The 11935-nt window shown below is 51.0% G+C and overlaps 1 protein-coding gene across 6 annotated transcripts in view; it reads left to right on the top strand.

The window, feature by feature from the left end:
* Positions 1-9762, top strand: part of INPP5J (inositol polyphosphate-5-phosphatase J) — a 19505-nt gene extending 9743 nt beyond the window's left edge. For all 6 annotated transcript variants that reach the window (XM_017746526.1, XM_017746524.1, XM_017746525.1 and 3 more), the window contains one exon: positions 9753-9762. The gene's annotated coding sequence lies outside the window, so the exon portion shown is untranslated. The remainder of the gene's footprint in view (positions 1-9752) is intronic.
* Positions 9763-11935: the final 2173 nt, after the last annotated feature.

Raw genomic sequence — 11935 nt, 5'->3', positions numbered from 1 at the left:
GGCGCTTCCATTCCTGGGCGGCCCCTGCTACACGCATCCCCACCCCACGCGCTCTCTCCCTGGGCACCCATGAGTGTGCTCTCACGTGCACGGCTCTGGGTGCGTGCAGGTATGCACAGGTGCCTGCACACTTACCTTGAGCACACGTGTACACACGTGTGTGAGCGTATGCCCATGTGCCGTGCATGCCCAACCATGTGTGTGTCCCGCACAGGCTGTAGCCGTGTCCCTGCTCAAGTGTGCACTGCGTGCAGTTCAGGACACACAGCACTGTCCTGTCCAGCCCGTGCCGAAGCAGCCCATGGCCCAGGACCACACCTGTTCGAGGGCTGAGTATCCCTGAGGATGGAGCCTCCACAGCCCCCCAGTGCAAGTCCTACTACTGCCTGACCTTCACAGTACAAAGGTGTTTCCTGATGTTCAAAGGAACCTCCCATGTCCGAGTTTGTGCTCATTGTACTTTGTTGCAGTACTGAACATCAGTGGGAAGAGACAAACTCTTGTCTCTTTGCATCCTCCCTGCCTGGCTATTAACAGGATCCCCCAAAATTCCTCTGCTCCAGCCTCAGCAGACCCTGCTCCTGCAGACACTCTACACAGTACAGGTGCTCCAGTCACTCCACCACCATCACGGCTCTTTGCTGGACTCACCCCAGCAGGTCTGGGTGAGTGATTGCCCAGGTGATCCTAGCTAGAGCAGCACGGCTCCCCTAGTGCTCCCTGCCCAGCTTTGCCTGCTGCAGCTTGGGTGGCTGCCGTGAAGACACATCCCTGGCTCCTGCCTTAGCCAGTGCCCAGCAGTATCCCAAGGTCCATCCCTGCAGAGCTGCTTTCCACCTGGTGGCCCAACTTATGCTGGTACAATATCCCCATGGGAATCAGGATCTCTCTACCCTGGAAATACCCTGGGAGGGTAGCTGGGCTGTGGGGCAGAGCTCACTCCCCACCTATCCCAGGGCCCCAGTGCTCCAGGGAAGCATTGCTTAGGGCAGCCAGTGGGTCTGGTAATCCTGTGCATCACTGCTGCATCCCAAAAGGATGCTGGCCCTGCTCTGGAGAATTGGCCCACTGAAGTTCAGATGCACCAAGGAAGGAAGGAAGGAAGGAAGGAAGGAAACCATGGTTCCCCTGGTGTGGCTCTTTCTTCCAGGGCTAGTCTGGAGTCATGTCTGTGTCCAGGCTGATGCTCTGCCCTGCTGGGGTTCAGGGGGGCCAGGGGAGGTGGTCTGTGGAGCCCTAACCCTAACCCAGGGACACTGGGGGCTGATGGATGGGGCTTGGCAGTGTAGGTTTATCTCACCTTATCAGGATTTCCCTGACAGCAATGCACCGCAGACAGGGCAGAGTCCACCCTGTGGCTGTGATAGGGCTGCTGTGAGCCACCAATAACATCACCCCAGGTGTCACAAAGGTCTCCCCTGTCCTGGCAGTTGTGTTCATGAAGCTGGATGAGGGCTGGCAGGATGGGAACTGGCATACGAAGGCTGGGGAAGGGCTCTGCTCAGGGGTACCCCAGACATGGGAGAACCAGCTTTCCACCACCCCCACAGGGATCCACAGAGCCCTTCTACCATGGGCTCTGCCACACTGTGCTGCATTCCTGTCCCAGTGCCCCTGGGGCTGCCCTGTGCATGCGTTGTGCCCCCTCATGCCCAGCACCCTGGGGCTGCCCTGTGCCTGGGCTGTGTTGGCAGTCCCATGGGGCCCCACAGGGAGGGATCCATGGGGCAGCAAAGGACAGCCTTGGCTGACAAGTGTATAACTGTGTCAGGGACCAGGGACACAAAACCCAGTTTGGGTTTGTCTGGATGATAACAGGGGATAAGGAGGGATGCTCAATGCTTTGGCCTTCACTGCCCAAGCAGCCAGTGGGTTACAGGGCTGGCTCTGCAGCAGAGCTACCCACTGTGTAATCACGCAGCTACTGCCCTGCTGTCAGCTGCTGGCAGAAGGCTGGTGGCTGGCTGGACAGTGAGGACGTGGGGCTGAGCCCTGGGCTACCCATCCCTACAGGCAGCACTGCCAGCCCTGCACCCAGCTCTGCTGACGTGGCTCAAGGCCGCAGACAAGGCCAGTGCGGGGCTAAGCTGCCAAGGACTCGGGGGCTGAGCCCGCAGTGGGGGAGCACTGAACTGTGGTGGAGATGCCAACATTCATGGTCAATGCAGCGAGGGTGGGCAGTGGGTGGGCCTGGGTCAGCAGGAGTACAGGAATGGGCTGGTGAAGCTGGTGAAGCAATTTTTTCCCCCCTTCTCTGTATGCCATGTTCCATTTGGGGCTCCCCAGTACAAGAAAGATCCCATACTGGAGTGAGGCTGGTGAAGGCTGCTGAGCTGGTTAGGAGTGGAGCTAGGCTTACTTGGGCTGAAGGAGAGGAGAAATCAGACTTTATCTGCCCTGAACTCTGAGTCATGGCAGGGCTCATTTCTTCTCCTTTTGCACTCCCCAGGCCAGCATGGGCATTGGGGTGATGCATCCTATGAAGACATCCTGCAGGCAGGGGCTGAATGACCAGACTGTGTGAGTGGCTGACAGACCTGTATCAGTGCTGACACACCCCCAGATGTCCCCATGTCCAGCCTTGCCCTTCACCCCAGCCAGCTGGCAGCACTGGCTCCCCACTGTGTGTGTACCATGCATGCTGCTGGCCATGTCCTGCTTGTGTCCTCTGGGGACAGGCACCCTTGGAGGGGATACACATCTTTCCTTCTGGAAGATGAATTGCTGCAGCACTGGATATAAGTCTCTCTGCATTTTACTACTCTAAGTTGGAACTTACGACTTTGTGGAAGGAAGGATGAACATGTGTCCATCCTGTGCAATAGAGCATCCAGGGGATCCATGGCTCTGGACATGAAAGGCAGAACAGGGAAACAACTTCATGAGAGAAAATGTCTTTGTGAAGGTTGGAAGACAAAAATCAAGTGGGAATGAGCAAAGGAATTGTGCAGTTATTTCAGGCCTGAGTTGAGATTATCAGTTCAAGCACCTTGCAGACCCAGGGGAGACCCTTGAAGGCTCCTTTGGACTCTAGCATGCACCGATAAGTCCCTCAACCCCATGCTGGTGGGTTGGTACTCCCCAGGTGGGCAGCCAACACAGCCACCACCTGTCTCCCTAGGAGAGCCTGGGTCAAGCTCTGGCTCCATGTGATATCTTTGTCCCACCTGGATCCCATCCTTTGGCATCAAGACCCCACGCCAGTGCCACCCTGTCACACCTGCGTGGGCACCATCATCACACAGCAGCCTGCTGCATCAGGCTGCTCAGGCTTTCCATCAGCCTGATGGAGATGATGGCACTGGGATGTGGTGGGAATCAGGCTCTTTCTGCTGCTTTTGTAGCATTTGCTTGCTCCCTGGCTATCCTGTGGGGCCAGAGGCCAGGGTGGTGGGCTTAACTCACCTGCACCCTGCAGTCCTGCCTCTAGGGACAGCAGTGGTTCAGGCTGGGGTAGCACTGGTGCCCATGGGTGCTCAGGCCACCCTGGGCAAGGACAGCCCACGTGCCTGGCCCCAGGCCCTGAGAAGGCTCTGCTGGTTGTCATCATGTAGCATCTGCCCGGAGTCCTTCAAGGAAAGAGCCATCCCTCTAGGATATATTGTCTAATACATATTTTTAGGGGAAGGGACTACAGAGGCAGAATTTTCTTCTCTCTTGCCAGATTCTCATTGCAGAAGCAAAGCGAGCTCCATCAGCTATTTTCAGTGTGAGTCTGGGCTGTAGATGGGGATGGTCAGTCTGCACATCTGCAGGTCCTGCAGCTCACAGGAGCAGTCTCCTGCTCCAGGTTCTCAGCCAGAGCTGCAGCCTCCTCAAGGTCTTTTCCAAGAAAAGAGCACCCTGAAGGCCCTGGGCAGCCTTGTTGGGGTGACCCTGCTTGAGCCAGGGACTAGACAACCTCCACCCTCAGCAAGGAGGTGTGCCTTGCTTCCAGCAGTAAATAACCAGACTTGCCTATAGGAAAATACAGAAAGCCCCAATACATAAGGAACACAAAGAAAACCACCCCCAAACCCACCACAAGGCACAGAGATTCCTTGTAAGAGGATGCTGATGGTAGGAGGAAGTTCCTACCATTTTCTGTTTTCCCTTAGCCCCATGGCAATTCTCCATGCCATTGTGATCTTGGGAGCACCTGGTTTTACTGCCCTGGTGAATGCTTTCCCTTTAAATTATGGGAACTACCCAGGAGGAAGCAGCTCTGCAAGGAGGAGTGGTACCTGATTGGTGCATATCACTGCACTCCAGGTGAAGGTCAGGTAAGTGATGAGTCAGCAGGAGCTGGGTTGACCAAGAGCAGGAAGGAGGGGCATCAGCTCAGAGCAGAGACCCCCCTCCCAGCATGTGTGGGGGCTTGGCAGGAGCTGTGGGCTGGAATGCTGTGGGGAGAGGAAAGGTCATGGGGTTGAGGCATTTCTGGAAAGCACAGTCTCTTTTCTTTCAATGTCCGAGGAAAACTGTGGGCTGGTATTATTATCTCTTTGGAAATGAGATGAAGGGACCAAAGCAGCTTGACAAGAGAAAAAATTCCCACATGCTTCAGGTTTCCTTCCCATTGTGTACAAGAGATGTGACTGAGCTCTGCCTGTGACAAATGCCGGGAAGGTTTGGGTGCCCGCAGCAGGAAGTGTGTGTGGCACTGGGTGAATCATTTACTGCAGAGTCAGGCAAACAAGCCATAGAACATATGTGTGGTTATTACTCCCAGGTGGCAGAGCAGGGTCTGGCGTGCAGCCAGCTCCACCCTGAGCACCCATGGGGGCTGGTAGGGCTGCAGGCTGTGCCCCCTGGCCTGCAGCATCCATGCTACGTCCACATCACCATATGGCTCAGCAAAGAAGTACGAGTGCAGGACAAGCTTAAAAACTTGAGGATTCCTCCTTGAACTCCACACATCTCCCAGTAAAGGCAGTTTCCCAGGTTTTGGTAAAGGAAGTAGCTAATTTCAGATGGCCTTGGGCCCCAGTGAATTTCTCCTTCCCACTGGAGCTGAGTCTGGTACAACTGAGTCTGGGCTTCTCCTGGCTCCATCCAATGAAATTGCTGTCCTGGCTCTCATTTGTAGGTCCAACCTAGAGACAAGGCAGATTCACAAATTCCAGCAATTTCTACAGAGGGCAAACCTCAGAAACAGTCACACCACAGAGACTCTGCAGATGTTGGCCAGCAGCAGGATGAGGCCAGCTGTGTCCCAGGCTGTTAAAGGTTTTCAGCAGTAAAAAAGCAGGGCAGTTACACAGAGCAGCAATTCATGGAGTGAGTCCCGGAGACATGGCATGCTGCTGACACAAGGGATTCTGCAAAGGAAACTGGGACTCAGGAGCTTCCTTGTCCCCTGGCCAAAGATGGTAACCTGGGCCTGTGCTGCTGTTGTTATGACCCACTGGTCAGGAATGATGTTTAGCATAAATTTTTATCAGGTTGAGCAAAGCCACTGGATACGTGTCAGGAACTCTTGTCTTTCATTATACAGTCACCGTAATTCTGGCAACCAGCCCACTGCTTAGACTTAAAAGGTGTTGCCCAACAAGTCTGTGAATTCTTGTAATACACTTCCACAAGGTGCTGGCTAACATGCCACAACGCACCACTACTCAAAGGTGCTAGAAAACAAGTCACAAGACACTCCCATAAACTCCCCACTTGCACAACAAAGTTCAGTCCAGAGTATGGGGTGGAATATGATAAGTGTGCTTTTCCCAGGAGAGAAATAATACAGAAGAGGGAGAGAGAACAAAGATTATCATCAGGCACCTTGGTCTTGCCGTGTGGGTGGTCCAGAGCTGGGACTGTGAGACAAAGAAAGTGAAAAAGAAAGGGAGAGAAAAGGGAGGGAAAACAGAGGGGGGGGGCCCAATCCACTTTCTTTTCTAGTTAACCTGGTACAAGCATGTTATGTAAACTTGACTTTTTGTGCTGTTTTTTTCATGCATGCACAGCCTGCCATTTCAGCCCTCCTGCAGGAAGTGAGCTGGAGGAGGGAACTGACCTTTAAACTCAGGGAGGAGAAGGAGATTGGCTAAGAACACACTGCCCAACCTGCATGGGTCTCTCTCCTCCAATCACATCTTTCCTGTTCTAAGTCAGAATGTTTGAGACAAAACATGCCCATGCCTGGTCCAGCGCAGCCATCAGGAATGGTGACTCTGCAGAAGCACCCACATGTTGTGAGCAGCAGGAGGCCATGGCTGGGGAATGAATCTGGCCTAGAAAACCACCAAGTTAATTAGCAAATGCAGCTGCTCTTCCAGAAATCTGCCACTGGAACATCCCTGAAGAAAGGGCAGTGCTGGTCAGGAAGCTGCATGTATTTATTTTGGATACTCACAGCACCTGCAACGTTGCTTTAATTCATCCTTGTGTCCATGTCAGTTGTTTTGGAGGGCCATAACAGCTTCACAGGCTCTCAGTCCTCGGGACTGCCTTTACCATGTGGCCACTCCACAGGCACAGTTACCTCACAATGCATTATTGGGGCTGATAGTTACCTTCCTGTGCCCTGTGGCCAGAGGTGCTCCAGGCAAGGAAGGGGCTGATTTTCACCAATTTATTTTGGATTCATATAATGGTCAAAGTGGAACTGACCATTTTTCTTGGAAAGCACAAATAAAAACACAGGAGGAACCCCTCAAGCATTGCCATGCACTTGCGAAGATGAACTTCAGGGTTATGCAGGGACATGGGCTTCCTGAATTCTGTTCCAGGAACACCAGAGAAGCTGTGAGCGGATTTGATTCCTGTTTCACTCACATTCCAGTTAGTGACGGTGTAACCTATCAGGTCCTCTGACTGAGGTGGTGACTGAGGCACAAACTACAACTCTGGCAGAGAGAGCTCTGCTTTCATTGCAGGCATGTCCTGGTGGCAAGTGGTAACTCCTTCCTGACAGAGTGTCCCACAAGAAACCTTACCAAGTCAGCCAAATTCTGTACAGCGCAGAAGCCCCCCAGGTGACCTCATACATGAAGATTCTCAGACCTGGAGTTCACTTGCCAATCTGGCACAGGGAGGAGAAGCATAGGGATGGAGAGCACAGCTGGACTCCTGGCCCTGCCACAGCAGGGAATCCCTTGCCAGAACTGGCTCAGAGGCCCACTGGCGAGGGGTTGTGCTCAGAGCTGCGGGAGAAGGGAAAAGACCCAGGGCACCTGTGCCAACCTGCCCAGGGGTTAACACTCCCTCCCAGTCTGTCCAGTGGATAACACTCCCTCCCAGTCTGCTCAGGAGATAAAACTCCATCCTGACCACGAACTGGCGATGAGCTACTCCGTGAGGTGAGCCCAGCCGAACGCAGCCCAATCCCGCTGAATCCAGCGCAGCCCAGCCGAACGCCGCCGAACGCAGCCGTACGGAGCCGAACGGCTCCTCTCGAGTATGTCGGTGCCGTCGTGCAGCGCCCCCTGCGGGTCGGGCGGAGCCCAGCCCGCGGAGCCCGGGGACAAGAGCTGGGTCCCTGTCCCGGCGGGATACGGGAGCTCCTGGCGGCAGCTGGGTTTGGGTCGGTGTAGTCCCTGTGTGGCAGCCCAGCAATCGTAGTGACCAGCGCTCTGCATGTGCCAGGGAATGGCACCCAGCACCAGCAGAAGACCTCCAGAGGTCCCTTCCGAGCTAATTCCCTTACTATGTGAAGAAGCTATTTGGAGACACAGACCCTACCTGGTGGATTGTCAGAGTTGCAGAGAGATGAGCAAATCTGTCCCTATGTGCACCCAAATCTCTGCAAGCTGGACAGTTTTTCTTTCCACACAGGTTTCTCACTTGCTGGCACTGCTTTGAACCCTCCAGCAATACGCTTCCTGTTTGTCCTTTGTTCTCCTCCAACTGCCTCACCAAATGCCGTGTCCCACAGTATGTCCTCCATCGGCCCAGCAGTTGGAAAAGCAGGATGGACTGTGGAAGGAGGGAGTGAGGGGATGCCACAGCCCACCCCCAGCAGCCTGGAGACCATGGGCAGACTTTCTGCACTTTGCCAGAACTGCTCAGGGTGAGGTGGAGAGAAGACATCTGCTCTGTGCACCTAGTAGACTCCTGCAAGTTTGCCTCCAAATGGACCTAAACAAACCTCTTCTCCCACACAAAGATGTGGAGTACAATGAGAAATCTGGAGGGTGGGTTTGTCATCAGTTACCTTCTAGCACACCAATCCTCTGTCCTCCTCTCCCTTTCTGATGGGGTGTTCCTCTCATCCGGTATCAGCCATGGGCAGGGCTGTGGTCACCCAGTTGGTTTCACTGAAATGTATTGCAAGTTTTCTTGCCAAGTCTGTGATATCACTGCTGCTCAGTGTATCACAGAACAATGTAGGTGGGAAGGGACCTTCAGAGCAGCCTCCCACTCCAACCAGATTCCATTAGGACTGGTTGCTCAGGTCCTCCTCTAGCTGAGCTTCTAGTGTCTCCAGGGATGGTGATCCCACAGACTCTCTGGGCCTTGTTCCAGTACCTGAGCTATCTCATGGTAGTTTTTCTCTCTCATGTACCCAGCTGGAATTCCCTATGTTCTATCATGTGCCCATCAACTCTTGTCCTATCACCATGCACCTCTAAGGACCCAGTGCTCTCCCCTTGGCATCTTCTCATTCAGTGGGTGCTGCTGAAGGCAGCAACTGGGATCCCCAAAGCCTTTGATACTCCAGAATGAACAAACCCAGTTCCCCCCTCCCCTCATGCATCCCTTACTCCCAGCTCCAGCAATCCTGGTGGCCTGCACTTGATTTACTTCTGTGTGTCAGTGATGTTCTTTATGTATTTACCTGGAGTCCAAGACTGGGCACAGCACCACAGAGGTCTCCCCAGGATGGAGCATAGTTTGTGGAGCTCCACATTCACTTTGCCTTCTGTCTCTGCTTGCACTCTACAGTGCTTTTGGATAATAAAATGCAAGTTGCTACTTCAGAAGCTAAAGAATTGCTATTCCAGAAACTTAAGAACTTCCCATTCCCTGTAGCTCAACATGAACACCACTTTTTTTCTTTTTTTTTAAATGAGGATGACATTTGGGATCTATAGACATTTCCTGAGAGGAAGGTGGGGGTCCAGATGCTTCTTGGGAGCACTGAAGTGGTGTAAGCACTCATCTGAGCTGAGCTGCCCAAACTGGACTGCTGTCAGAGCTTGGTGAGCACTGACTGCCTGGTGGTGCATCCCAGAGCTCTTCATTTTCGTGAGAAGGATGTCCTTTACAGAGCAGAGGGACCTTCTTACTTCCTGCCCCAAGAAGGCAGAGCAATATCTGCTCTTGTTGCTTGTTTACATTTTTATTTGGTTAATCAGAAGCCTCTTCTTTTGTACCCAAACTTTTGTGGTTGGCACATGAGAACTTACTGGGACTGATACACAGGACTCCTTTAAACACAGGACTTCTTTAACATATGAAACATAGAATTCCTTTAACACAAGTGCTTTAGTATAAAGTATAGATTAATAAAAGTTGAGTGTTGGCTGCTATGCTCAACCACAACTGCTTTTGCAAGACAAGAAGCCTGGCCCTGGAAAGGGGCTATGATGATAAGTGAATAGGAGATGCTATACCTAACGCTCTTGAAAAACAAACCCGAGTGGAATAGGATGATAAGGGAATGGAATGTGAGCTAATGGGTTTGGCTAACCGCTTGTCTGCAGAACAGGGGCCTAACCCCTTATGGGCTAAGCAATAAGGAGGAAGACGCATGCTAACTGCCATTTTAATGACTGTCATAGGTTAGCAAGCATAGTCCCGGAAGTGATGTCCTTGCCAAGGGGTGCTTACAGTTTCCTCTGTGACCTGATAGAACCTATCAGCTGGCCAGTTTGAATATGGACAATTCTTTAAGCCACTTAAAATTGTGTCAGTCCGTAGAGATGAACCAGATGAGGACTTTTGCTCCAAACGGGAAAGGAGAAAACCTCAGTCCCTAGAGATGAACCAGATGAGGACTTTTGCTCCAAACGGGAAAGGAGAAAACCTCAGTCCCTAGAGATGAACCAGATGAGGACTTTTGCTCCAAATGGGAAAGGAGAAAACCTCAGTTCCTAGAGATGCTCCCAGAGATAGTCCTAACGATGAAGATGATGAAGACCCTTTGCTCCCAGGGAAGGAGAAGGGCCTCTGTTTTTGTTTCTGAACGGCTCAACCTTAAAATTGTACCCCAAAAAACTTCAAGAGTGGACCCTCGAAAGCAGTTGCGGGAAAAGCTGCAAGTCGGGGGAAAGGACTCACACGCAGGCAGAGAGACTCCTCTTCCTAAATGGACTGAACAATATTTGGAAGTGGGCGGCTGTCTCGTTGTGATAATGTTTTCATAGCACGAGCAAGAAGAGACTTCTCTTTCTAAATGGACTGAACAAGGTTATTATGGAAGTGGTAAACAGACTGAACATCTCAAGGGTTGTCTTTTTACATTGTCAGTGGGAGAAGGGAGGAAGGTGAGGGGAGGAGAAGTGTTCTGAAGGTATGGTATAATTTTTTTCCCCTTCTTTTAGGTCTGTTAATAAACTTCTTTATATTCTTTCAAGGTTGGTGCCTGCTTTGCATTTCTCCTAATTCTTGTCTCACAGAAGGTAAACAGTAATGAGTATTTTGGGCCAAACCACTACAATGACAAACAGAGGAACTGCCACAAAAGGGTAGAAAAATGTAATAGGAGAATAGGAATATAATCAATACACAATAATAAACTAAGTATAACTAATACACCAACAAAGTGTGTAATAATAGAATTAAGTGTATATTAGCAAAATAGATGTGTGATGAATGTATTAAGAATAGTGTGCTGTATTTGTAACCCTATGATAAGGAAACCACAAGTCATGTAAGATCCCTTAGGACTGTAACTTCAGATAAATGACCAAAACAAGGGCGGATGATGAACTTGTAAACGTATAATTACAAACTTGTAAATGTATAAATAACCTCTGCAAGATGACCATGGCGGACACACACATGGAGGTGTTAACCCCTGCATGCTCCCAGCCTGGCCAATAAAGATGTGCTTTACTTTACAGTACCTTGCTGTGGAGTAAATTCCTTTGAATCAGGACACTGTTTTTCATTGTTTCAGAACAAACATCACTATTAGGGTTCAATGGGATAAAAAGTGTTGGTTTTTTTGATCACTGCTCAGCTAGGTCACTGATCATTGGAGCTTTTCAGTTGTGTCTTTTTTAGGAGTAAAACCTTGCCTGCAGAAAGGCTCAGGACAGATCTCTGAGAGAGAGTTCCCTCTAAAAACCCCAGAGGAGACTGATGCTGCTGTTGCATTTCTGCAGCCCTCCAGGAATCACTGTGTGCACAGTGGAGGAATGAAAACAGTCTCTGGGAATCTTTGAATAAACAGTGACTAAACCAAGAATGAGAAAACCTGACATCATTGTAGAGAAATGGCTGAGTGAACAGGGACATGTATACGTGCACTATCCAAGCTATATTAGTGAACTGTTCTTGACTAGGGAAAAAAGAGAAGAGCAATGCTGATGTGGCAAGTAACAGGATGTTGGGGAGGGGGATGCTGACCATAGAAAGAGAAAAACTTATGTTAGTTAGTCGCGTGCATATTAATCTGTAACCAATCGCTTGCTATTAAAGGCCGCGTGAACAGTAGCTGTAATCCAATAGTATGGAGCTTGCTTATGCGTGCTTGGGGAATTAGGGTATAACTATGGGTCTAACAATAGAATAAATGGAGTTCCATCATATCTCTGTGAGAAGCGTGGTTCAACCCGGCAGATCTCTGGCTATTCATCATTGCAATTTGGGAGAAAAAGGGATGAGCTACCAGGGCCACCGTCAAGGGACTGTCATTAGTCATCAAACATTAATGGTGACTTGACACGCTTTGTATGCTGTGGCAAGACCTGTCACAAGTTAAAGGCCAGCTCCTCTGAAACTCTGGTCTCGCACTGGAACTCAAAGTGTTCCACAACCCAAAAGGCAGCAGGAGCAGCAGAAGCAGCAG

This window comes from Corvus brachyrhynchos, unplaced genomic scaffold (genome assembly GCF_000691975.1).
Source record: "Corvus brachyrhynchos isolate BGI_N302 unplaced genomic scaffold, ASM69197v1 scaffold19, whole genome shotgun sequence".
Taxonomy (NCBI): domain Eukaryota; kingdom Metazoa; phylum Chordata; class Aves; order Passeriformes; family Corvidae; genus Corvus; species Corvus brachyrhynchos.
Note: the sequence above shows the minus strand (reverse complement) of the source record. Positions and strands in the feature narration are given on the sequence as shown.